Source organism: Narcine bancroftii, chromosome 4 (genome assembly GCF_036971445.1).
Source record: "Narcine bancroftii isolate sNarBan1 chromosome 4, sNarBan1.hap1, whole genome shotgun sequence".
In the NCBI taxonomy this organism is placed as follows: Eukaryota; Metazoa; Chordata; class Chondrichthyes; order Torpediniformes; family Narcinidae; genus Narcine; species Narcine bancroftii.
In genome coordinates this window covers 199590784-199614138 of record NC_091472.1, presented here as the reverse complement: position 1 = coordinate 199614138, position 23355 = coordinate 199590784, and the positions used below count along the sequence as shown (strand labels likewise).

Sequence of the window (23355 nt, the reverse complement as noted above, 5' to 3'; positions counted from 1 at the left end):
AAGCAGCTAGAATTACACCCAATATTTTGGGGGAGTTACTGCTTTGGGCGGTTTAAACAGGAGGAGGTAGTTGTGACCTCCGACCTGTTTTTTCTTTTTAATTTTTGGGTTAAGAAGTGAAGGTTTTTTTTATTATTATTTTTTAAAAATAAATAATTTTTTTAAAACTCTTTTTGTTTTCTGATTGTAATTGAGAGGGAATTATGAGGTTCTTTTTTCTCTCCTTTTTTTTCTCTTCTTTTGGGTTTTTTTTCTCTTTTTTCTTTCTTTTTTAAGAGGATGATGTCACAGAAGATAATAAGTCAAAAATCGAGGATGTTGAATTAGACAAAGAGGAAGATGAGGGGAAAGGTGATAAGAAGAAAAAGAAGAAAATTAAGTACAAATACATTGAGGGAGAAGAGTTTAATAAAATTAAGTTAATTTCGATAGAGAATTTTGAAGATGTTATAAATGAAGAATATGGAGAATTTTATAAGAGTTTGAACTTTTTTATTTTTTTTCTTTTTTATATAAGGGGAGGGGAAGGGAATAAAAAGTTTATCTGATTATTTTTCTAAGGGATGTTTTTGTTCTCTCGATGAATTATAAAGGAAACTTGGTATTAATGGAAATTCTGTATTTATGTATTATTAATTATGATTTTTTTGAATAACAGATATGTGGTTGATATATGATTTTAATATTTGAACTTAGTTTTAAAGTGGATTTCATTTGTTAAATACATGTATTATGTTTGATTTAAATATATGTTTAAGGGTATTATTTTAGTATTGATATTTTTTTGTTGTTAGTAATTTTTTTGTTGTTAAATTTTATCCTTTTTTTGTAAGTGGGGTTTTTTCTATTTTATTTACAATATTGTTAATTAATTCTTCACTATTTTGGGGGGGAGGGTTGGACTAATTTTAAATGAGATGATTAATGCTGTGTTATAATTATTGGGGGGGGGGTTAATTTGTGTAGTTTAATGATGTAGTATTCTAATTTTTATTATCTTATTTTTTATTATTTCTTTAAATGTAATTTTTATTTTATTCATGTCATAAAATTTTTAATAAAGTTTAAAAAAAAGAAGCAGCTATAATTATGGAAGGTAGGCCTCAAACATTCAAACCTATTCCTTTACAAGCCTTTAAGACTTCTTAATAATTTTAATTAATGTTTTTTGTTGTTCATTTCATTGTTAGTTTTTAATTTTTTAAAGAAGCCTTTTTATTTGTATTAGAGTTCACAGTGGGAGATACAATTCTTGGGGGATAAAATTATTAATATGAACTTTGCAACTTATAATGTTAAAGGACTTAACCACCCCATTAAAAGGAAATGAGTATTGTATTACAATATAAAGATTAAGGTTGACATTGTTCTCTTACAAGAGATCTATTTGACTGAGAAAGAACATTCAAAGTTGAAAAGAGATTGTGTAGCACAGGTTATTAGATTGTCTTTCAATTCTAAGGCTATAGGTGTAGCGATTTTAGTACGTAAAATGACAGCTTTTATGTTGGAATCATTCTCTGCTAAAGATGGTAGAGTGTTGATGGTTAATTGTAAAATATTTTCAGAAACTTGGACATTGATGAATATTTATGCTCTGAGTGTAGATGATGTAAAATTGGTAACTGAAACATTTTTGAATTTGAATCATGCGAATGAGAATATTTAGTATGTGGTGCCTTCAATTGTTGTTTGGATCCTTTATTAGATAAATCTCCTTAAAACTTAGAAAAAATGGCTAAGTGATTGGCTGTATTATTGAAAGATTTGAATCTGGTTGAAAGTTGGCGATAATTGAATCCAACAGTGAAAGACTTTACATTTCATTCTGCAGGACATGGTTCCTTTTCTTTAATTGATTTATTTCTAATACAAAACAATTACAAGGTAGAAGTATGCATGCTGAATATAAGAGCAGGAGTTTGTCCGATAAATAATTATTTATTTCTTGTACGGGTTCAGAGGTGGCGGAAACTGCTCATCGTTGTAGATTCAATGAGATGCTACTAAAATCAAGCCTGAGTTTATTGATTATGTTAGGGATAATATTAAATTATTTTTGCAATCAAATGAGGATTCAGTACAAAGCATGTTTATTTTATGGGATGCTCTGAAAACATATTTAAGGGGTCAGACTATTAGTTATTCTTCCAAAGTCAAGAAGCAATATTTGGCAGGGAGTCAAAATTTGGAAGAGGAAACAGAGGTTTTAGAGAAGTTGCAAAGCAATTCGAAAGAAGATAAGAAGATATATTTATCTAGATTAAAATAACTTTTTAACACTTTGCATACTTATAAAAATGAGGAAATTATACAGAGATTTCAACAACATTATTATGAGTTAGGCGAAAGAGCCCAGGAAATAATGGCCAGGCTGTTAAATACTGAACAAAGCCCCAGGACAATAAATGCAGTAAGGAATAATTAGATGGTTACGTATAAACCCCAGTAGATTAATGATGAATTTCGTTTATTTACTTCTGTGGAGATTCAGCATAATGATTGAATTGAATATTCTTTGGCTAATTTAGATTTAACTTCTTATAAAGATGTGAATGAATTTTATAGATTTTTTTTACTGACCTAGAGCATAAGGAGGTATTACAAACTAAACTAGTGGTAAATCTCCAGGAGAAGATGGACATACTATAGAGCTTTATAAAGAATTGTTTGATTTATTACTTCCTGAGTTTACAAATATGTTGAAGCAAACTACTCTTTGTTCCCGCAGTCGTTCTCTAGCTGTTAATTACAGTTATTATAAAGAAAGACAGAGATCATCTGAAAGTGTCCTCATATAGACCAATTTCTTAACTACACATTGTAGCTGATGTATTAGCTAATAGACTTGTGAAATATTTACCACAATTGCTATATGTAGATCAAACTGGTTTTATTAGAATAAACATTAAACCGATAATATTGTTAAATTGATTACAATAATTAATGCATCAAGAAATCAACTCAACCAAACAATGGTAGCAGTATTGGATGCTGAAAAGGCTTTTAATCATGTTGAGGGGAATTGTTTATTTAAAGTGTTAGAAACTTTTACATTTGGACCACTATTTACTTTTTAGGTGAAGGCTTTATACCAAAATTCTTCTCATTGTGTGGTGACAAATGGAGAGTTGTCTTCTGCAATTACTTGGCTAGATCAACTAGACAGGGCTGTCCATTGTCACCGGCCTAATTTGCATCAGTTTTAAAACCATTGGCGCACATTATTAGACATGATATTGGTGAGGAAGTGTATAAAATTAACTTGTTTGCTGATGAAATGTTAATATATTTAGTACATCTTAGAAACTCCCTTCGGCAACTTCAGAATCTTTTGAATTAATATGGAGGAATGTCTGGTTTTAAATTTAACTAGGATAAAAGTGAGATATTACCAATTTCTGATGAGGATTATTCAGATTGTAAACAGTTTATGAATTTTAGGGGATCTAATAAAATTATATATTTAAGTGTAATGGTGAATATTGACAATCAACATTTATATAAATTAAATTACGTACCTCTATTGAATAAGAATATGTTTGATTTGAATAGATGGAAGATCTTGCCTTTAACTTAAATAGGAAGAGTAAATTACATTAAAATGAATATACAATATCTTTACCAATCTCTTCCTTGTTCAATACCACATATACCTTTCAAGGAGTTAAATGTGGCATTACGATTATTCTTATGAAATAGGCAAATTATCTAGAGTCTCTTTACACACATTGACATGGAGAAATGATTTAGGAGGACTTCATTTACCAAATTGTCAGAATTAATATGAAACAGCACAATTAAAATTCATTAAAATGGTGTTTGATAGTGATCTTCATCCAATAGAGGCTAAAATTGAATTAGCACAGATTTCTGAATTTAATGTACATCAATTGGAATCCAGATTATGTACAGAAGTATAAGTTGGCAGTGCTGAGATATTTGATGGAGATATGGTATAAAGGAGTTCAAAATATAAAATCTAAAGATAAATATTCGGCTAAGACTCCGTTATATCAGAATGAAATAATACTCAGTGAATAATCCTTATATGAAAGCTTGGCAATTGAAACACATTAAATTGGTAGAGGTTTTATTTGAGGCAGGTGTGTTTCTTTAATTTGCTAGATGAGAAAAAATTGGGATATTACCAAATTCTTTATTTGCCTATTATGAAGTACATGCGTTAATAATGGAAAACATTGTACAGGATGTGGTATTAACTGGGCTAACTAAACTAAGTTTAAGGATTTAATTGTTGGTAGTGTGAAAAAGGGTTTATTTCTGAGATGCATGGAGGCTCTGACGGGGCTCTGTTCAAACTGTCACGGGAGAAGAGTAAGGAAGATGTGAACAGGTAAGATGTATTATTATATGGTTATTTACTGAGCCTAAAGTAAAGTTGGGAGAAGGAAGGGAGTAAAGTGTAAAGAGGAGGCAAGGTAAGGTGTATTTTATAGGGCACTTATGTAGGGACTTGCTGATTGAGTCAGGATGGAGTCAAAGGCGTCCTTTAGTGGAGCGAAACGGAGAGGCTGTCTGGAAGGTAAGGCCTATAAAATAGCTCTGAACGGGGCCTGTTCAAAAACACAAGGGAGCAGAAGAAGGAAGAGGCATTTACTGGGCCAGGTTTAATTAATTAATTAATTGGTTAATAGGTAATTTGGTTAGTGGGCCAACAAATAAGAGTAGAGGCACAGGGAGCTGCCAGCTAGAGCAGCCCAGCCAACTGAGTGGTGAAGCGAAGAAGTAGTATTTCCAGGCTTTGGCTCATCAGGTTTCATCGAAAGCAGGTGAGAAGAAAGGTGGGCTTTCTTATTTAACCTTCGTAGGTCAGTTTTCCATTAAATAGCTGAAATATGCCTACGGGGTTAGTACATTGTTCATGATGCTAGATGTGGGAACCATGGAGGAGTTCCTCCCTCCCAAGTGGCCATGTCTGTGCCAAGTGCAAAGAGGTGAAGTTCCTTAGAAACCAGGTTTGTGATCTGGATCTCCAGCTTGAGGACAATTTGATCATTTGGGAAATTGAGGAGGCAAGTGTGAGGACCATTATGCATGCAAGGTGTGTACCAGGGTGCAACTGTTAATGGATACAAGTAAGGATCTGGAGTTACAACGTGACAATCTGAGCCTTATTAGGGAAAGTGAGGAGGTTATTGACATGACTTTCAAGCAGGTGGTTTACCGCAGATTGGGGGAGTAAGTTAAGTTGTCCACTGATAAAGGTGGGAGGAAGGATGATCAGTAAGTGGAGTTGATGATGTGGGCAAACAATAATCATGGCTTTTTATTAGCAGAAACTGATGGTACAATACTGAAAGACAATTGGTGCCTAAACAGTCATACCCAAGGGAGTGTCCTTAACAGCTAATATTAGTACAGCAAGGCTGGCCAGAGGGGAAACAGGCAGCTTGGCAGACATTCACCACAGTCTCACATCGGCAGAAGAAGGGTTAATATCAAAAGGACAGCTGTTTGTAAAGAATGAAGCAAACGATTCATGGATACTATATTTGGCATTGAGAATAGTCTAACGGCCAAAATATGCCAGTATGCTATCGAACTATAATGAGAAGTTTTAAGAATATGTCAGCCTATCAGTTTGTTTCCGAATTCTGGTGCTTCTTCTCAAAACAGGTGACCCCTTTGCAACCTTGGGAACTGGTACATTTCCTGGGTCTCTAGTGTTGGAAGTGCTGACTTCTGGATCCACTCCAGAATCGCCAGCATGTGGCAGTGGAGTTTCAGCATGGCCATCTGAATGCTTACTAGGGTTCACAGGCTGCGAGGAATGCCCAATCACTCAGGCTCACTGAGTAGGGGTGTGACTACGGGGCGAACCAGGCGAGGCCAGATCTCTTAAAGGTACAGTGTCAGTACTCCCCTCTCAAAATTTAACATGAGCGTAGTTGGGGTTGGTATGCAGTAGCAGAACTAGTTCAACTAGGGGGTCTGTTTTACGCACCCGAGCTTGGCTCGTCAGCAGCACGGTTCCAGGCTTAGATAATCAGGCTGGCAATCCATCACAGTTCCCGATTTCCTAGGAAAGGCAAACAGACATTCATGAGGTGTTTGATTTGTTACAGTACACAATAATGACCGAATAGAATGTAGCACCTCCGGCCGCACCTCCTGCCACCAGGTAACTGCGTAGCAATGTGTTTTTAAAGCAAGCTTAACAGTTTTCCAGACTGTAGATTTGGCCTTTCGAACTGCCCATTGCCCTGTGGGTTGTAGCTAGTGGTATGGCTGGTGGCAATCCCCTTCCATAGTGTGGCTCGCCGCAGTTCAGCACTCATCAATGCTGAGCCCCTATCGGTATGAATCTAATTGGAAAAAGCACAAATGTTGAAAATTCTGTTAAATGATTTAATGACAGACGCTGACGAGACGTCATAGCAGCGTATCACAAAGGGAAACATGGAAACTTCATAAATTACAGTATGGAAATATACATTTTTGTTCTTGAAAGGTAATGGTCCTTTAAAATCTAAGATAATCTTCTCAAAATGTCGGGTGCCTTCGATGAGAGTGTCCGATGGGGCTTTTGAAGTATTTTGGTTTGCAATCTGCACAAATGGGGCAGATTTTAGTCAGTTTCCCGAGTTCTTCCAGAGAGTTAGTAAATTTGTTAGCCCATATGTAGTGGAAGAACCACGTGACTCCCGAGTGGCACAGTCTGCTATGGATCTCTTTAAGCCCCTCCAGCTGAGCACCAGCAGCAGATCGGGACAATGCATCAGCGGGATAATTTAACCTGCCCGATGTCTACTGAATCTTATAATTATAAGGTGAGAGTTCTATTCTTTAGCGTGCCATCTTATCGTTCTTGAGTTTAATTTTGTGTTCAGTACTGAACAGGTCAGCTGCTGATTTCTGATCAGTGAAAAGAGTAAATTTTCTTCCAGCCACAAAGTGTCGCCAGTAGCGAACAGCTTCAATAATAGCTTGGGCTTCATTTTCAATGGCAGGTTGTTTAAGTTCAGGTCCGTGTAACGTGCGGGAGAAAAATGCCACAGATATGCCCTTTTGATTAATGGTTCCTGCCAAGGCACTTTCTAAGGCATTAGTTCCCACTTGGAATGGGACATCTTCGACTCTGGACGAGAGTGCAGCTTTGGCAATTTCAGCTTTAATTCTCTCGACAGCCTTCAAGACCATTGGAGCATGAGAAAAAAGATTTAGTGTCAAGCAGATGGTGTGCCTTCATGGTATAATCCCGAACCCATTTGGAGAAGTAGGAAAAGAATCCCATACACATTCTAAGGGCTTTTGTTAAGTCTTGGGGTGATAACATCCGGGTCCGGGCGGATTTTGTCCTTGCGGAAAATGTAGCCTAGAATGCGTAGCTCTATCGTGTTGAGCACACATTTGCCCTCTGTAAATGTATGGTGAGTTATTTAGCTGTTGATAAAAAAAATCTTTAACTTGTTGACGTCCTCAGCCTGTCTTTTCCCACAGATAGTGACATTATTCAGATAGGGAAACGTACCCTGTAACTCATACATCCTAACAATTATATCCATTTCCCTCTGAAACACTAACCCACCATTAGAGACCCAAAAGGGTACCCTTTTAATCTGGTATCACCCCCAGCAGCCTCAAAAGCCATATAGGATGTTCCCTTTTCTTAATGTTGATTTGGTGATTAGCTGCTTTGAGGTTGATAGTGGAGTACATTATGTATTGCGCTATCTGATTAATCATTTCATTGATGCCTGGGAAGTGGTAGGTATCCAGGTTAGTGAAATGGTTGATTGGCTGGCTGTAGTCAATAGCCAGTCGTTTCTTAATGTGAGTTTTTAGAACAACCACCTGGGCTCTCCACGGACTCTTACTGGGTTCAATTACTCCCTCTTTAAGCAGTCACTGGGTCTCTGCTTTAATAAACAAACGATCCTCTTTGCTCTAAGAATGTGTCTTAGTGGCAATTGGCTGAAACTCAGGTGATAAATCACTGAAAATGGAAGGAGATTTGATCTTCAATGAGGACAGACCGCAGTAACTGTTGTGGGTAGTGGCCCACCAAAATTTAATACTACACTGTTCATCTGCGATCGAATATCTCACCCCAGTAATACAGTGATCAGGCATTACATAAAGCCAAACATCAGCAAGGCAATGTCCCTGCAAATTTAAAGCAACTTTTCACTTTTCAGTTTTTGTAAGTTCACTACAAACCATCGATATCTTTCGGTTCGCTGGATATCTCTGCAAATATAAGGCTCTGGAAACTTTCTCGTCGATGTAGCTGTCAGGACTCTCCAAATCTATTAGACAATCAAGAGACTCACCATTCACCTCCCTCTTCCTAGTCGACAATTTGAGTCTATAGCATCCACCAAGCTTTAGAGTCCATTGAGCTATGAGAAGGGATCTGATCTCGTCATCACTTGAAGTCAATTCAGCCTTCTCGTCTGAAAATACCCTCTTTTCACAGTTGTCTTCCATTTCTGCAGCTCCGGGTCGCATTTTCTTGATGCATCTCTTCTTCTTATCAGTGGTAGTACTTTTTGCCTCTCACGGTTTATCGAATGGCCAAGTTCCTACAACAGCTGCAGGTAGCAAATAGAGCCAGGCACCTCTCTCTGGGGTGCCAGCTCTTATCTCAGAAGTGGCATATTTCAGGAGTTCACTCTTTTCATTCCTTCGGGGGTTCCAGAACTCCTGGATGTTTCCTGTTTGGTTTCTACCATTTCCCTGGACCGCATGACACTTTTCGGTGTTTTGGCTAGAGTGACTGCCCGTTCATAGGTTAAGGACTCCGTCTCCAGCAGCTTCTTTCCGATGTAATTTGAGTTAATCCCCTTGACTAAAGCATCCAGCTTCAAGGCATTGCGTTGCTGCACATTGACTGCACTGACATCATATTCGTTTGCCAGGGAGTTGAGGGCCAGTGCATAGGCACCATCACTTTCCCGGGTTTCTGGCGTCTAATCAGCAACTGGTGTCGAGAAAGCACCACATTTCGTAAGCAGTCAGATGTTCTCGGGCTATATCCAGAGTAGTAGCTCCTTGCGTTACGGCAAAAGGGACCTCACCCAGCAGAGAGTTCAGGTGGCCCCACTGTATCGCCTCATAGACCACGTGGTTTCAAGTCATGTAGTAATTGAAACAAGCAATCCATTGGTTGACAATTTCTCTGGACCTCGGGGCAGACTGGTCGATTAACAGCTGCTCTGGCTTGAGTGCTGCATCCATTTCTGCTAATAAAATTGAAGTGCCTGTTAATGAAGTAGAAAAAGACGATGTGGTCAAACAATAATCATGTTTTTTACAGTTATACCCAAGGGGAGTGTCCTTAACAGGAGATATAATGCACAGCCAACGTTAATACAGCAAGGGACGCCAGAGGGGAGAAGGGCAGCTTGGCAGACATTCACCACAGCACACCATTGGCCACTCCTTTTAGCAACAAATATATTGTTTTGGATGATGTTGGGGAAGATAGCCAGTACGATGTTGGATCAAGAGAGCCAGGGGTGCTGAATGAAAGGAGGATGGACAAGGTCATCATTGGGGACTCCAACATCAGGGGAAAAGACATAAGGTTCTGCGCACCAAACCACTATTCCTGCATGGGTTGTTGCCTTCCAGGAACCAGTCTACAGTCTATGTAGGTACCAATGACATTGACAAATTGAGAGGAGATCCTGAACTGGAAGTATCGTGAGCTAGGACGGAGTTTCAAATGCAGGGCATCCGGGGTAATAAACTAAATGTTGCTACCTGTATAGCCTGAGGGAAGGAACAAAAAAAATATGCTGGAGGATTGGTGGTGCGTGCAAGTTTTCGGGTTCATGAATCATTGGGATCTCTTCTGGAGAGAATTGACCTCCACAGGAAGGATGGGTGGCACCTAAATCCAAAGGGGGATAATATACTTGCAACAATGTTTAATATTGGTGTTGGATATGTTTTAAACTGAATTGGCATGGGGAGGGGAACCAGAACTATAGGAAAATGGTTAGGAAGAAGAACATCGGTGTAATTCCTTTTTTTTTTAAACTTTACTTAAGATTTTATAACATGAATAACATATAGGATTACATTAAAAAATTAAGAATAAAATAATAAAATTACAATACAGTGTCAGTAATCTAAATAAACTATACCCTCCCCAATAATTATTACACATTAATAACCCAACTCAAATGAGTCCAACCCCCCCTTTCCCCCCAAAATAAAGAGTGAAGAATTAATAAAGTTAATAATATATGTGAGAAAAAAACCCACTTACAAAAAAAACAAAAACATAACCGATTAAAATACTAACAAAAAGAAAAGTAATTAATACTAAGATATCAGACTTAAAAAACATATTTAAATCAAACTTAAATGCATATATTTAACAAACGGAGTTAAGATGAAACATATATTTAACGCAAACGTAATATAAAAAAATAAAGTTAGTACCAGCGTTTTCTCCACTCCATCCTCAACATCCATTGGAGCGCTTTCATCCCTAACGTCGAAGTACTCGAGATGGCAGAGGTTGACAGCATCGAGTCCACGCTGCTGAAGATCCAGCTGCGCTGGATGGGTCACGTCTCCAGAATGGATGACCATCGCCTTCCCAAGATCGTGTTATATGGCGAGCTCTCCACTGGCCACCGTGACAGAGGTGCACCAAAGAAAAGGTACAAGGACTGCCTAAAGAAATCTCTTGGTGCCTTCCACATTGACGACCGCCAGTGGGCTGATAACGCCTCAAACCGTGCATCTTGGCACCTCACAGTTTGGCGGGCAGCAACCTCCTTTGAAGAAGACCGCAGAGCCCACCTCACTGACAAAAGGCAAAGGAGGAAAAACCCAACACCCAACCCCAACCAACCAATTTTCCCCTGCAACCGCTGCAACCGTGTCTGCCTGTCCCGCATCGGACTTGTGAGCCACAAACGAGCCTGCAGCTGACGTGGACTTTTTACCCCCTCCATAAATCTTCGTCCGCGAAGCCAAGCCAAAGAGAATAAAAAAAAATAAAGTTAGTAACATTATCTATCAAAAATTCTTAAACAATAATCAATTCTTAAAAAAATTGTAGCATGGAAAAAAAGATGAAAAAAAACTTTCTCTATAGAGATAAACCTTCACCAAATATCAACTAACTTCACATCTATCATCATATTAGACGCATAAACCACCATCTTAAAACAAAGGTCAAACCTCATTAAGCATTGTACAATTCAATTTTAGTACTCTTCCACCATTTTTCCCTTTTACTCTTGAATAGTTATCCAATAAAAGCTCCAATACCACATTTAAATCTCCCCAATCATTACGTTAAAATTCAGATATCCAAATAATAAAAATACATCTACAACGAAATCTATATCTTCAACAAATGGAGCATAAACCACAAACAAAATTCAAGCCTCATTAAGAATTGTACAATTCAATTTATAACTTTCACCATTATTCCCTTCGTTCTATAACTAAAATAGCAAAATTATATACACCAGAATTACCACTCCTTTCACCTTAAAGTTAAAGAAAAAATATTAAAAAAACATCCATCCCATTCACATTTAAATTTCAGATATTCCTTATCAACAGAATAAAGTTTACAAAAAAAACACATAAATTTTTAGTTTTTTAAACAATAAAATACTTTCTTATGCTTTTTTTATATTTAAACAAAAAAACCCTTCACTCTTTAATCTAATAATACAAAAAAAGGAAAAAAAACGAGTAGGAGGATAAAAATACCCCTCCTAAAAAAAATGGGTGTGAGATAACTCACATGTAGCAGATGACTTTCAGGAAATAGTGCCTATCCAGTTCTCTCCCCCAACTCTTATTTCATCTTAAACTAACATCATCATTATTTAATATCCCTTTTTAAAAAAAAACATTAGAAAAAAAAGGACAACTCTTCTTTTAATCAGCTCCAACTGCCGAGTCACCATTACAACCATTCCTTCTTGGAGCACGGCTCTTTTCTTCCATCTCTTGTCTCCTTAGAGATCGTGGCGGACTATGTCTCTGTTGAAACTGAGTAATTGGCAGCTCTTGAGCAAATGCTATAGCTTCCTTTGAAGAATCAAAGAACTTTGGTTGGCAACCATCTCGGAAAACCTTTAAAACAGCTGGATATCTAAAGGTTGCCTGTAACCTTTCTTTCACAACAACTCTTTAGGAGGATTGAATTCCCGTCGTTGGAACATAACTTCTTGACTCAAATCCGCATAGAAGGAAACTCGATTATTTTGAATCATCAAGGGTAATTTTCTCTGTTGTGCATTTCTAATAGCCACTCGTAAAATTATTTCTCTGTTGTAATAATTCAAGCAACGAACCAAAACAGGTCTTGGACTTTGACCTGAAATAGGTCTTCTATGCAAGGCTCTGTGAGCACGTTCCAGTATTATGCCTTCCGGGAAATGTTCTTGACCCAGCACCTGCAGAATCCATTCAGGAAAAAATTTTCTTGGGTCTGGTCCCTCCATACCTTCCGGCAAACCAATAATCTTTATATTGTTCCATCTGGATTGGTTTTCCAAATAATCAATCTTTTTCACCAAATTTTTATTTTGAGTTTGTAAGTCTTCGACCATTTTGGTCACATCAAAAACTTGATCCCGTATTTCGTCTATATCTTCTTCACATGAATTAAATTTATCTCTCACTTCAAGCTTAAAAGCTCCAAACTCAGCCATCTGTTGAGAATGTATTTTCACCAGAGTATTAAACCTAGTACCAAGTTCAGTCATAATCTTGGATAATCCCTGCATTGTATAAGATAATTTAGATTCAAGATTCACAAAAATCTTTTCAATTGGAAGAGATTTTGACTCAACAGATTCCTGCTTCTTCTGCATAACCACAAGATCTTCTGTTCCTTCCTTCATTCTGTTTGCCTTCCTTGCAGTATGACTGCGTGTGGAAACCCCAGCCACAGCCTCTCCAGCAATGACTGGAGGACGCTGGCCGGGGTTTTCCCCAATTCATAATGTTTTAAGTTCTCCCAGGACATCAAGTTGTATAGGTTCTTTTATCTCAAGAGATGCAATTTGCAGCGCCAGCTCTACAGTTGACAAATGCCTTTGAGTAACTCTTGGTCCTAAAGGCTGTTTGGCGCCCTCTTTAGGGGGGCTCTACCGATGTAACATAGAGCTCTATATCTGAACACTTTACCTCTCTCCTGGGATCCATTTCACGCTGAGTCCCGGTGTCTTTCCTGTAGGTAGGCTCCAAAACTTTAACTTTTGGAAAATGTAGTTTTTTGATGATCTGTTGTCGTTTTTTGTTTTGCTCTTTTCCACCAATTGTGCCATCATAAGTTAAATTAACAGCACTGAAATTATCTAAACTTTTAATGAATTTTAACGGGCATTTCTAGACAAAACAATAAGATAGAGTCAGGAGAGGACTGGAAGGCACGTCTGATCCTTACGCCATCTTGCCACGCCCCTGGGGTAATTCCAATAGACTGTGAAATCTCAAAGCTGGAGGGAGCAAAGAGGAATGGGAGAATTTCAGAGAGGGTGTCAGGTAGTAAATTAGAAAGAACAGGGTGGTACAGTTTCAAGGTATTGTATATGAATGCACGGAGTATAAGGAATAAAATGGATGAGCTTGAGGTGAAAATGGACATTGGAGGTTATGATGTTGTGCAGTTACAAAGACATGGCTGCAAGAGGGACAGGATTGGGAAATAAATTTTCCAGAATATATGTCCTATCAAAAAGACAGAACATTAGCTCGAGGAGGTGGAGTGACTCTGTTGGTGAAGAATAAAATTCAGGCAATGGAAAGGAAAAACTTCGAATCAGGTGGAATAGGGTCTGTTTGGATAGAGTTGAGAAATTTCAAAGGCAAAATAAACATAATAGGGGTTATATACAGACCTCCGAACAGTGCCTCTGATGTGGGAATCAGCATAAATAAAGAATTTAAAATGGCATGTCATAGTGGTAGTGATACTGTACTTATGGGTGACTGCAACTTGCAAGTGGATAGGGAAAATCAAGTAGGTGTGGGAAAGCTAGAGAACTGGTTAATTGAACGTCTCTGAGATACATTATTGGAGCAGATTGTGACGGAATCTACCAGGGGAAGTTGATTCTGGACTTAATAATGTGCATTGATGTGGAGTTAATAAAGGACCTTGAGGTAGGGGTGGCGTTAGGCAACATTGACCATAATATGATTACTTTAAATCTGAAAATTGAAAGGGAAAATAAAAGGAAGTCAGAAACGTTACTGCTACAGCTAAATATGGGTGACTATACAGCTATGGGGGAGGAGCTAGCCAAAATAAAATGGAAACACGTTCTAGATCGGAGGACAACACGGCAAAAATGGCAGATATTTCAAGACATCTTTCACAGGATTCCGAATATATTCATCTCAAAGAGGAGGGAAGGCTTTACAAAGAGCAAATTGAAGTCGTGGCTGACAAAGGAGATTTAGGGAAGTATCGGGTCGAAAAGGAATAAGTATAAGATGGCAAAGCAGGATGGGAGGTTAGAGGATTGGGATGCATATATAAAAGAACAGAGGAAAGCTAAGAAAGTCATTGGGGAGGGGGGAATATTAGGTACGAGAGTAAATTTGTAAGTAACATAAAGTGGGATAGCAAACGATTCTTCAGTTATGTTGAAAGGAAGAATTGGTTATATCCAAAATTGGGCCCTTGAAAAGAAAGAAAGGTGAAATAATCAATGGGAAGATGGAAATGGCTAAGGAATTTAACAATTACTTTGCATCTGTTTTCACCAAGAAGGATATAAATTATGATGAGATAAGAGGTAGGTGTCAAGCAGCATCTAGGTACTTGGTAAAATTACCAAAAGAAACAGAGAACTTGATGGATATTCAGATCTAGAAGCAGGTGGTTGTGATCAAATTGTTGGAACTGAGGCCTGTTAAGTCCCCTGGGCCTGAGGGGCTGCATCCCAGAGTACTTCGAGCGATGCTCTGGAAATTGTGGAAGCACTGGTTGACATTTTCTAAAGTTCTTTAGATTTTGGGGAAATGCCTGCATAATGGAGAGTGGCTCATGCTTTACCACTTTATAAGAAGGGAGGGAGAAAGAATATGGTAAATTATTGACCAATCTGCCTGACATCGGTTGTGGGGAAGATATTTGAATCCATCATTAAAGGAGAAATAGAAGAACACTTCTGAAGGAATAAAAATATCGGTGCTGGTCTTAAATGAAAAATTTGCTTGACTAATCACATGGAATTTTTGGAGGATGTAAGATGGAGAGTGGTCTCGGGAGAGCCAGTGGATGTTGGGTACTTCAAATTTCAGAAAGCCTTTGATAACGTCCCACACAGGAGGCTAGTTTGTAAAATCAAGGAGCATGGTATCAAGGAAGGGTGCTGTCATGGATAGATAGTTTGGTGAGAAATAGGAAACAAAGGGTTGGGATAAACGGTTCGTTTTCTGGATGGCAGAATGTGATGAGTGGGATCCTGCAGGTGTTGTTGTTATTCCCTCTGTTGTTTATCATGTATGTGAATGATTTGGATGAGGGGATTAATAACAACATATGCAAATTCGCAGATGACACTAAACTGGGTGGTAGTGTAAAGAGTGAGGAGGATGTCAGGGAATTGCAAGGGGACTTGGACAGCTTAACAGAGTGGGTGGAAAAATGGCAGATGAAATTTAACGTGAGTAAATGCGAAGTTGTAAATTTTGGAGGCAGAAACAAGAGAGCAGAATATTATTTGAATATTGTTAAACTAGGAAGTGGTTTAATGCAAAGGAATATGAGCATACTTGTACAACAGTCATTGAAACCTAGCTTGCAGGTTCAGCAAGCGGTGAAGTAGAATGGTATGTTGGCTTTAATAAAGAGGGGATTGGAGTATAGGAGTAGGGAAGCCCTACTGCATTTATACAGGGCCCTGCTGAGACATCACCTGGAGTATTGCATCCATTTTTGGTCCCTATATTTAAGAAAGGACATGGAAAGTGTGCAATGCAGGTTTAGAAGGTTTGTTCCCGGGATGGCAGGATCGCTGATAGGTTAGAAAGACTTGGATTATATGCCATGGTGTTTAGAAGGTTGAGCAGAGACATGATTGAGGTATTTAGGATTATCAAAGGACTTGACAGGGTGAAATCGGTGTACATGTTCCCAATTATGGTTGAGAGTAGGACTATAGGGCATCGTTTAAGAATACAGGGAATGCCATTTAACACAGAAATGAGGAGAAATGTTTTCGCCCAGACAGTTGTGCATCGGTGCAATGCATTGCCACAGAGGGTAGTGGGCGGATTCGTTGGATAGATTTACGAGAGTCTTGGATAAGGCTATTGTGGGCAGGGGAGTTGAGGGTTATGGGGATAAGGCTGGGATTGGTTATCGAAAGGGAAAGAACTCCATGATCCGAAAAATGGTGGTGCTGGCTCGAAGGGACAATTGGCATACTTCAGCACCTATTGTCTATTGTAAGAGAAGATGATTAAACTGGACGTATATAAAATGAAGTGTAAGTGAGAGAAGCATCTATCAATTTTACTATCTCCTGGGGAATATATGACTATGTGTACAGTTAGTGTAACGAAATTAATTATTGATATGAAAGGGTTCCTATTTCCTTGTTACATCAAAAACACCTATCTGGATAGTTAGAATTAGGACCATTTAATTTATCAGGAGTATGATATAATTGATGAAGTAATTTATTTTGAACCATTTAATATCTAGCACTAACTGTGTTAGCAACACACTCTTAGGACAATTTTCACCATATTGCCTCCTGAATTTGTATATTTAAATCTTTCTCCAAACGTACTTTTGATCTACATAAATATATTTTAGTTTAGTTTCTTGGAATTTTATATACAATACATTTATTGATAATGTTATTATATCTTCAAATTGACTTTGTGCTCGGGGTCAAAAATCTGCTCTTAATTCCTTTTTCAAGTAAGTAAGAGAAGCATCTATCAAAAAATCAAGTATGATTTTATTTCATAATATGCAAAAATTGTATAATGTAATATTTATATTTACATTATCAAAAGTTAAAAAATTCCCAAAAGAACTATATTTTATCATTTATATTCTTAACCATACAAATTAAAATATAAAGAATTATTCAAAGTGAAAGAAATATTGATTTATTAACAACATTCTTGGAACTTTATAGATTTCAATCCAATTTTCCATATGAAACACATCCTTTATTTTCAAAATATGTTTAAAAAATTGTACATCCATATTTCCTTTAAGCAGTTCACAATTCCATTTATATAAAATTTGCTCTCGGATAGTTTCTCCAATGTTATTAATTTCAATCTGAATCCAAGCTCTTTTCTCACCCATTTGATAACAGGAAGAAAAAATCTTAATTGAGTTGGTTTATAATAATTTTTTTAATTCAGTAATTTTTGACCTCCCTGATCGAATTTCCATGTTAACCTTTCAAGAGCAATTCTTGACATTTTATCTTTCCAAATAAATTCTCGTATAATTTCGTTCAAACTCTGAATAAAATAGTTTCTCGCACATGAATGGGTAATGATTGAATTAAATATTGAATTCTTAGAAAAATATTCTTCTTAATAAAATTCACTCATTCTATTAACGTTATTGGCAAATCTTTCCATCTTCTCAGATCTTCTTCTATGTTTCTCTTAAATAGCGATGAACACTTTAACTTCAGTAATTTATTTATATTTATATCAATTTTCATTCCGAAATATTTAATTGCTTGTTTTTGCCACTTCAATTCTGTCAATCTCATCCATCGTGAATACTCCATATTAACCATAGGCTTCACCTCACTTTTATCAATATTAGCTTTATAACCCGAATCGAATCCATATTCTGTTAATTTCATATTTAAATAATCAAACGATATTTCTAGACATTAAAATATACTATAATATCATCCACAAACAAATTGATTTTATGCTCTTTATTCCTGATCTCATATCCCCTAATTTATTTATCACTTCTAATTAATTTTGGAACAAAGGAAATGAAACAATCCGTTTCCCAGTAGAGAAAATAAAAGGGAAGTGGCGCAGATGACGATCTCCTTTTTCTGTTCCTTACCGTTTTAATTTTACCTGTTTTTACAGTGTTTCTTCCGTTTATCGCAATGGTTGTTGCTGTCACCCGTATTTTGTGCGATGTGTATTGGTATAATTTATATAACTTTATTTACATTATATTTGGTAATGGGGGTGGAGTTGGGGGTAATGAGTGGAAAGACTGCCTCTCTGCATTATATGCAAGTTTTGAAAAGTAGAACTGTTGTCTGAAAGTGTCATTGAACATATAAAATAAAATATTTAAGACAATTAGTGAGTTCCAAAAGCTGCTGAACATATTCTGCGGGGTGGTTGCTGATAGTATCTGTGCGGCAGAAGCAGATTCTGTCACTGGTTGCATGTCCCAGATCCCGCATAGGTGTGAGTGCCAAATGCTACTTACCTCCCGCCTTGGCTCACTGATTGGCATTCCTTATAATGCCAGGATAATTATGATTCTGATGGTTAGCCAGCGTGTACAGATAATTTGGACACCTCTATTTACCTTTATAGATAAACTGAAGCAAAGAAAAGACCGGATATTTCTCCACACTTTTCATCTGCTCTCTGATCCTGGACTGAGGCGCCATGTAAATAAAGATTTTAGTGCAACAGATGACATTTCTCAAAAAATATCCAAAGTCGTTGAAAATACCTTAAACCTTAAATCTTCCCACAGGACATACCTGCAGGGGATGTAACGAGACACAAGTATTAAAGAATAAAATTAAAGAAATGGAGTTGCAGCTTGATGATCTGAGGCTTATCAGGGAGAGTGAAGAATTTATAGATACAACGCTCAGGGAAGTGCTTACCCCTGGATTGGGGGGGTCAGGTAAGTGGACTACTGTCAGCGGAGGGGGGAAAGTTGCTAGCTCTGTGGTGAGCACCCCGGTGGCTACTGCTCTTAGCAACAAACATAGTGCATTGGATGTAGTTGGGGAAGATAACCTGCCAGAGGTTGCACCAAGGGAACCGGTGGTGCAGAAAGGAAGGAAGGGGAACAAGGTGGTCATTGGGGACTACATCATCAGGGGAACAGACAAAAGATTCTGCGAACCTGACAAGTGTTCCCGTATGGTGTGTTGCCTCCCAGGAGCCAGGGTACGAGATATCTTGGATAGGGTTCAGAGTATCCTGGCGGGGGGGGGGGGGGAAAGGTGAACGGCCAGAAGTCCTGATACACGTGGGTACAAATGACGTGGATAAGACGAAGGAGGAGATCCTGAAGAGGGACTACCGTGAGCCCTGAAGGAGGCTAAGAAGCAGGACCTCCAGGATTGTAATCTCGGGGCTGCTACCTGTGCTGAGCGTGGGTGGGGGAAAAAGTAATAAAATCAGGAGGTTAAATGTGTGGCTGAAGGAATGGTGCAGAGTGCAGGGATTCAGGTTCATTGACCATTGGGATCTCTTCTAGGGAAGTCAAGACCTCTACAGGAGGGATGATTTACACCTGAACGCAACGGGGGCCAATATTGTTGGATTTGATTTAAACTAATTTGGCAGGGGGAAGGGAACACGACTGATAGGGAAGCAGATAGGAGAGTGAATATAGGGGTGGTTCCGTTAGACGGTGAAACAATAAGGAAAAAGGGAACTATAAGTGATAGGAGAGTAGGGGCAAGTGCATCGAGAACAATGGTGGAGGGAGAAAGGAGATATGGTATCAAGGTATTGTGTATGAATGCACGGAGTGTAAGGAATAAAATGGATGAGCTTGAGGTGCAAATGGCAATGGGAGGTTATGACATTGTTGGAGTAACAGAGACATGGCTGCGGGAAGGGCAGGATTGGGAAATAAATGTTCCCGGGTACACGTCCTATAGAAAAGACAGAAAGTTAGGAAGAGGAGGTGGGGTAGCTCTGTTGGTAAGAAATGAAATTCAGGCGTTTGAAAGGAAAGACATTGAACCAGGTGGGGTAGAGTCTGTTTCGATAGAATTAAGAAATTGCAAGGGCATGAGGACCATAATGGGGGTCATTTACAGGCCTCCGAAAAGTAGCTCAGATATCGGTAGAAGTATAAATCAGGAATTAAGAGTGGCATGTCAAAGTGGTAGCAATATGGTAGTTATGGGGGACTTCAACATGAAGGTGGACTGGGATAATCAGACGGGGGAAGGAACACAAGAGAGTGAGTTTATTGAATGTCTACGAGATACTTTCTTGGAGCAGCTAGTGGAGGAACCTACCTGGGGGAAGTCGATTCTGGACTTGGTACTGTGCAGCGATGCAGAGTTAATAAGTGACCTCGATGTAGGGGAGCCATTAGGGAATAGTAACCATGGTATGGTTACTTTTGAGCTGCAATTAGAAAGGGGAAAAGAAAGGAAGTCGGAAGCATCTGTACTGCAGTTAAATAAAGGGGATTATGCAGCTATGAGGGAGGAGCTAGCCAAAATAAAATGGAAAGATACACTAGCTGGGAGGACAACTGGGGAAAAATGGCAGGGACATTTTTCACAGGATTCAGGACAAATTTATTCCAAAGTGGAGGAAAGGCTCTAGGAGATGCAAATGGCAGCCGTGGCTAACTAATGAAATCAAGTTCAATATCAAATCCAAAGGGAGTAAGTATAAGATAGCGAATCAGAATGGGAAGTTAGAGGATTGGGAAACCTTCAAAGAGCATCAGAGGGTAACTACGAAAGTCATAAGAGAGGGGAAAATGAAGTACGAGAGGAAATGAGCAAATAATATAATGCAGTATTGCAAAAGCTTTTTTAAATATGTGAAGAGGAAGAAATTGGTTCGGTCCAAAATTGGTCCAGTAAGATTTGAAAAGGGTGGAATTATTACCGGAAACAAGGAGATGGCTGAGGAATTTAACAAATACTTTGCAACTCTCTTCACCAAGGAGGATATAGGTTATGTTCAGTTAAGGGGTAGTGGTCATGCGGTATCAAGAGACTTGGGGAACTTTCCTGGCGAAGTAGGGGATCTAATGGATATCCGGATCCAGAAGGAAGAGGTTGTGAGTAAATTGTTGGGACTGAGAGCTGATAAATCCCCAGGGCCTGATGGGCTGCATCCCAGGGTGCTTAAAGAAGTTGCTATGGAAATTGTGAAGGCACTGGTCGACATTTTCCAAAGTTCCATAGATTCGGGGGAGGTCCCTGAGGATTGGAGAGTGGCTGATGTGCTCCGGATTATTAAGAAGGGAGGGAGGGAGAAAAAGGGAAATTATAGACCGGTCAGCCTGACATCAGTGGTGGGGAAGATATTGGAATCTATCATAAAAGGAGTAATAGCAGAACACTTAGGCAGAAATAATAGTATAAGGGCTAGTCAGCATGGATTCCTTAAGGGTAAGTCATACTTGACTAACCTTCTGGAATTTTTTGAGGATGTGACAAAGAGGGTAGTTTTGGGAGAGCCAGTGGATGTGGTGTATTTGGATTTCCAGAAGGCCTTTGATAAGGTAACGCACGCGAGACTAGTGGGCAAGATCAGGCAGAATGGTATTGGAGGTAAGGTGCTGACATGGATAGGAAATTGGTTAAGAAATAAGAAACAAAGGGTTGGAATAAGCGGGTCTTTTTCAGGATGGCAGGATGTGACGAGTGGAGTGCCGCAGGGATCGGTATTGGGTCCTCAGTTGTTTGTAATTTATGTAAATGATTTGGATTAGGGGATTATTAATAACAATAGCAAATGTGCAGATGACACTAAATTGGGAGGCGGTGTGGGGTGTGAGGAGGATGTCAGGAAAATGCAGAGGGACTTGGTCAGGTTGGGGGAGTGGGCTGCTGAATGGAAGATGACGTTCAATGTGAGCAAATGTGAGGTTATCCATTTTGGGGGCAATAATAGGAAAGCTGAGTAATATTTAAATGGAGACAAGCTAGGGAGTGGGGAGGTGCAAATGGATCTGGGTGTACTTGTTCACCGGTCACTGAAGGCTAACATGCAGGTTCAGAAAGCTGTGAAGAAGGCAAATGGCATGTTGGCTTTCATAAAGAGGGGATTGGAGTATAGGAACAGAGACACCCTTCTGCAGTTGTACAGGGCCCTGGTGAGACCCCACCTGGAGTATTGCGTCCAGTTTTGGTCTCCAATTTTGAGGAAGGACATACTAGCTATAGAGGGTGTGCAGCGCAGATTTACAAGGTTAGTTCCAGGGATGGCAGGGTTGACATATGCTGAAAGGCTAGAAAAAGTGGACTTGTATCCGATGGAGTTTAGAAGGATGAGGGGGGACATGATTGAAGTATACAAAATTATCAGGGGGATAGACAAGGTGAAGTCGGATTACTTGTTCCCAATGATGGGGGAGACGAGGAATAGAGGGCATAGTTTAAGAATACAGGATAGGCCCTTTAGGACGGAGATGAGAAAACATTTTTTTTACCCGGAGAAGTGTGAATCTGTGGAATGCTCTGCCACAGAGGGTGGTAGAGGCAGATTCGCTGATTATGTTCAAAATAGAGTTAGATAAGACTCTAGTGGACAAAGGAGTTAAGGGTTATGGGGATAAGGCTGGAAAGGGGTACTGATAGTAGTGATCAGCCATGATCTGTAAAATGGCGGTGCTGGCTCGACGGGCCGAAGGGCCTACTCCAGCTCCTATTGTCTAATATAAAAATCAATGAATTCGTACCTGTTTCCTGTCGACTGATATTAGAAGATTCCACGACATTTGGTATCCACAGGAGTATCAGGTTGCAAGAAAGAGCGAGTACTAAAATTACAGACGTCCTCCTACTCTCCATCTCCAGGTCACGGCGGTGTGCCCCTTTACTCTGACCTGTCTGCCCCTGGCGTTCTCGACTAGCGACTAAAATGTGTCTGACTGTTCGATCATTATAGAGCAGGATAACAATGAAAGCGAAAGCAGGAGTCAAAGCTACATGGAAAGAATAAAACCCCACCCATCCTGTTTCTGTGAAATAACTTGTTTTGACAACGCACCACCAGGAAACATTGTCGATAATTTCTCCCTTCTCATAAATGGAGTACAGCAATACGTTTTTCATACAGAGCAGAACGCCAGATGTGGCCAAAACTACAGCCGCAGTTTTCCCAGTGCAATATATGGTTTTCAGAATCTGACAACAAATAACAACAAATCGATCAAAGTTGAACGTGACGGTGAACTAGACAGAAAGGTCGGCGGCGGCGCTTCGCAGCACAAAGACAGCACTGCAGACAGGAGTGACGTTTAGGAAAGAAATGATATTTCATCCGACTTAGAATTACATCAGTGACCACCGCGGCCATGGCCAGCAGATAGCGAACGGTGCAAGTGGAAAGCTCGCACACTGTCCGATACATGATCACAATCGCCAATAAAATCACTGCAGAAAAACAATAGAATGGGCAGTGAGGATTGCTGAACAATTCTTCTCG

The 23355-nt window shown here is 38.9% G+C and overlaps 2 long non-coding RNA genes across 5 annotated transcripts in view; one reads left to right on the top strand and one right to left on the bottom strand.

Annotated features, from left to right (window-relative positions):
* The window catches only part of LOC138760024 (uncharacterized), a 14967-nt gene extending 8614 nt beyond the window's left edge, over window positions 1–6353 (bottom strand). Inside the window, exons 1-2 of the long non-coding RNA XR_011355340.1 lie at window positions 6133–6353; window positions 5969–6043 (exon numbers count right to left, since the gene is read on the bottom strand). This is a non-coding gene — a long non-coding RNA (uncharacterized lncRNA). The remainder of the gene's footprint in view (window positions 1–5968; window positions 6044–6132) is intronic.
* LOC138760023 (uncharacterized) lies at window positions 6270–23355 on the top strand. 4 transcript variants are annotated; one of them, XR_011355339.1, is made up of 4 exons: window positions 6270–6475; window positions 18520–18596; window positions 18686–18841; window positions 22631–23355. It is a non-coding gene; the product is annotated as an uncharacterized lncRNA (long non-coding RNA). The 4 variants fall into 4 exon arrangements; XR_011355337.1 differs by lacking the exon at window positions 18520–18596 and having other exon boundaries at window positions 6282–6475; XR_011355338.1 differs by lacking the exons at window positions 6270–6475; window positions 18520–18596 and adding an exon at window positions 6482–6794 and having other exon boundaries at window positions 22659–23355.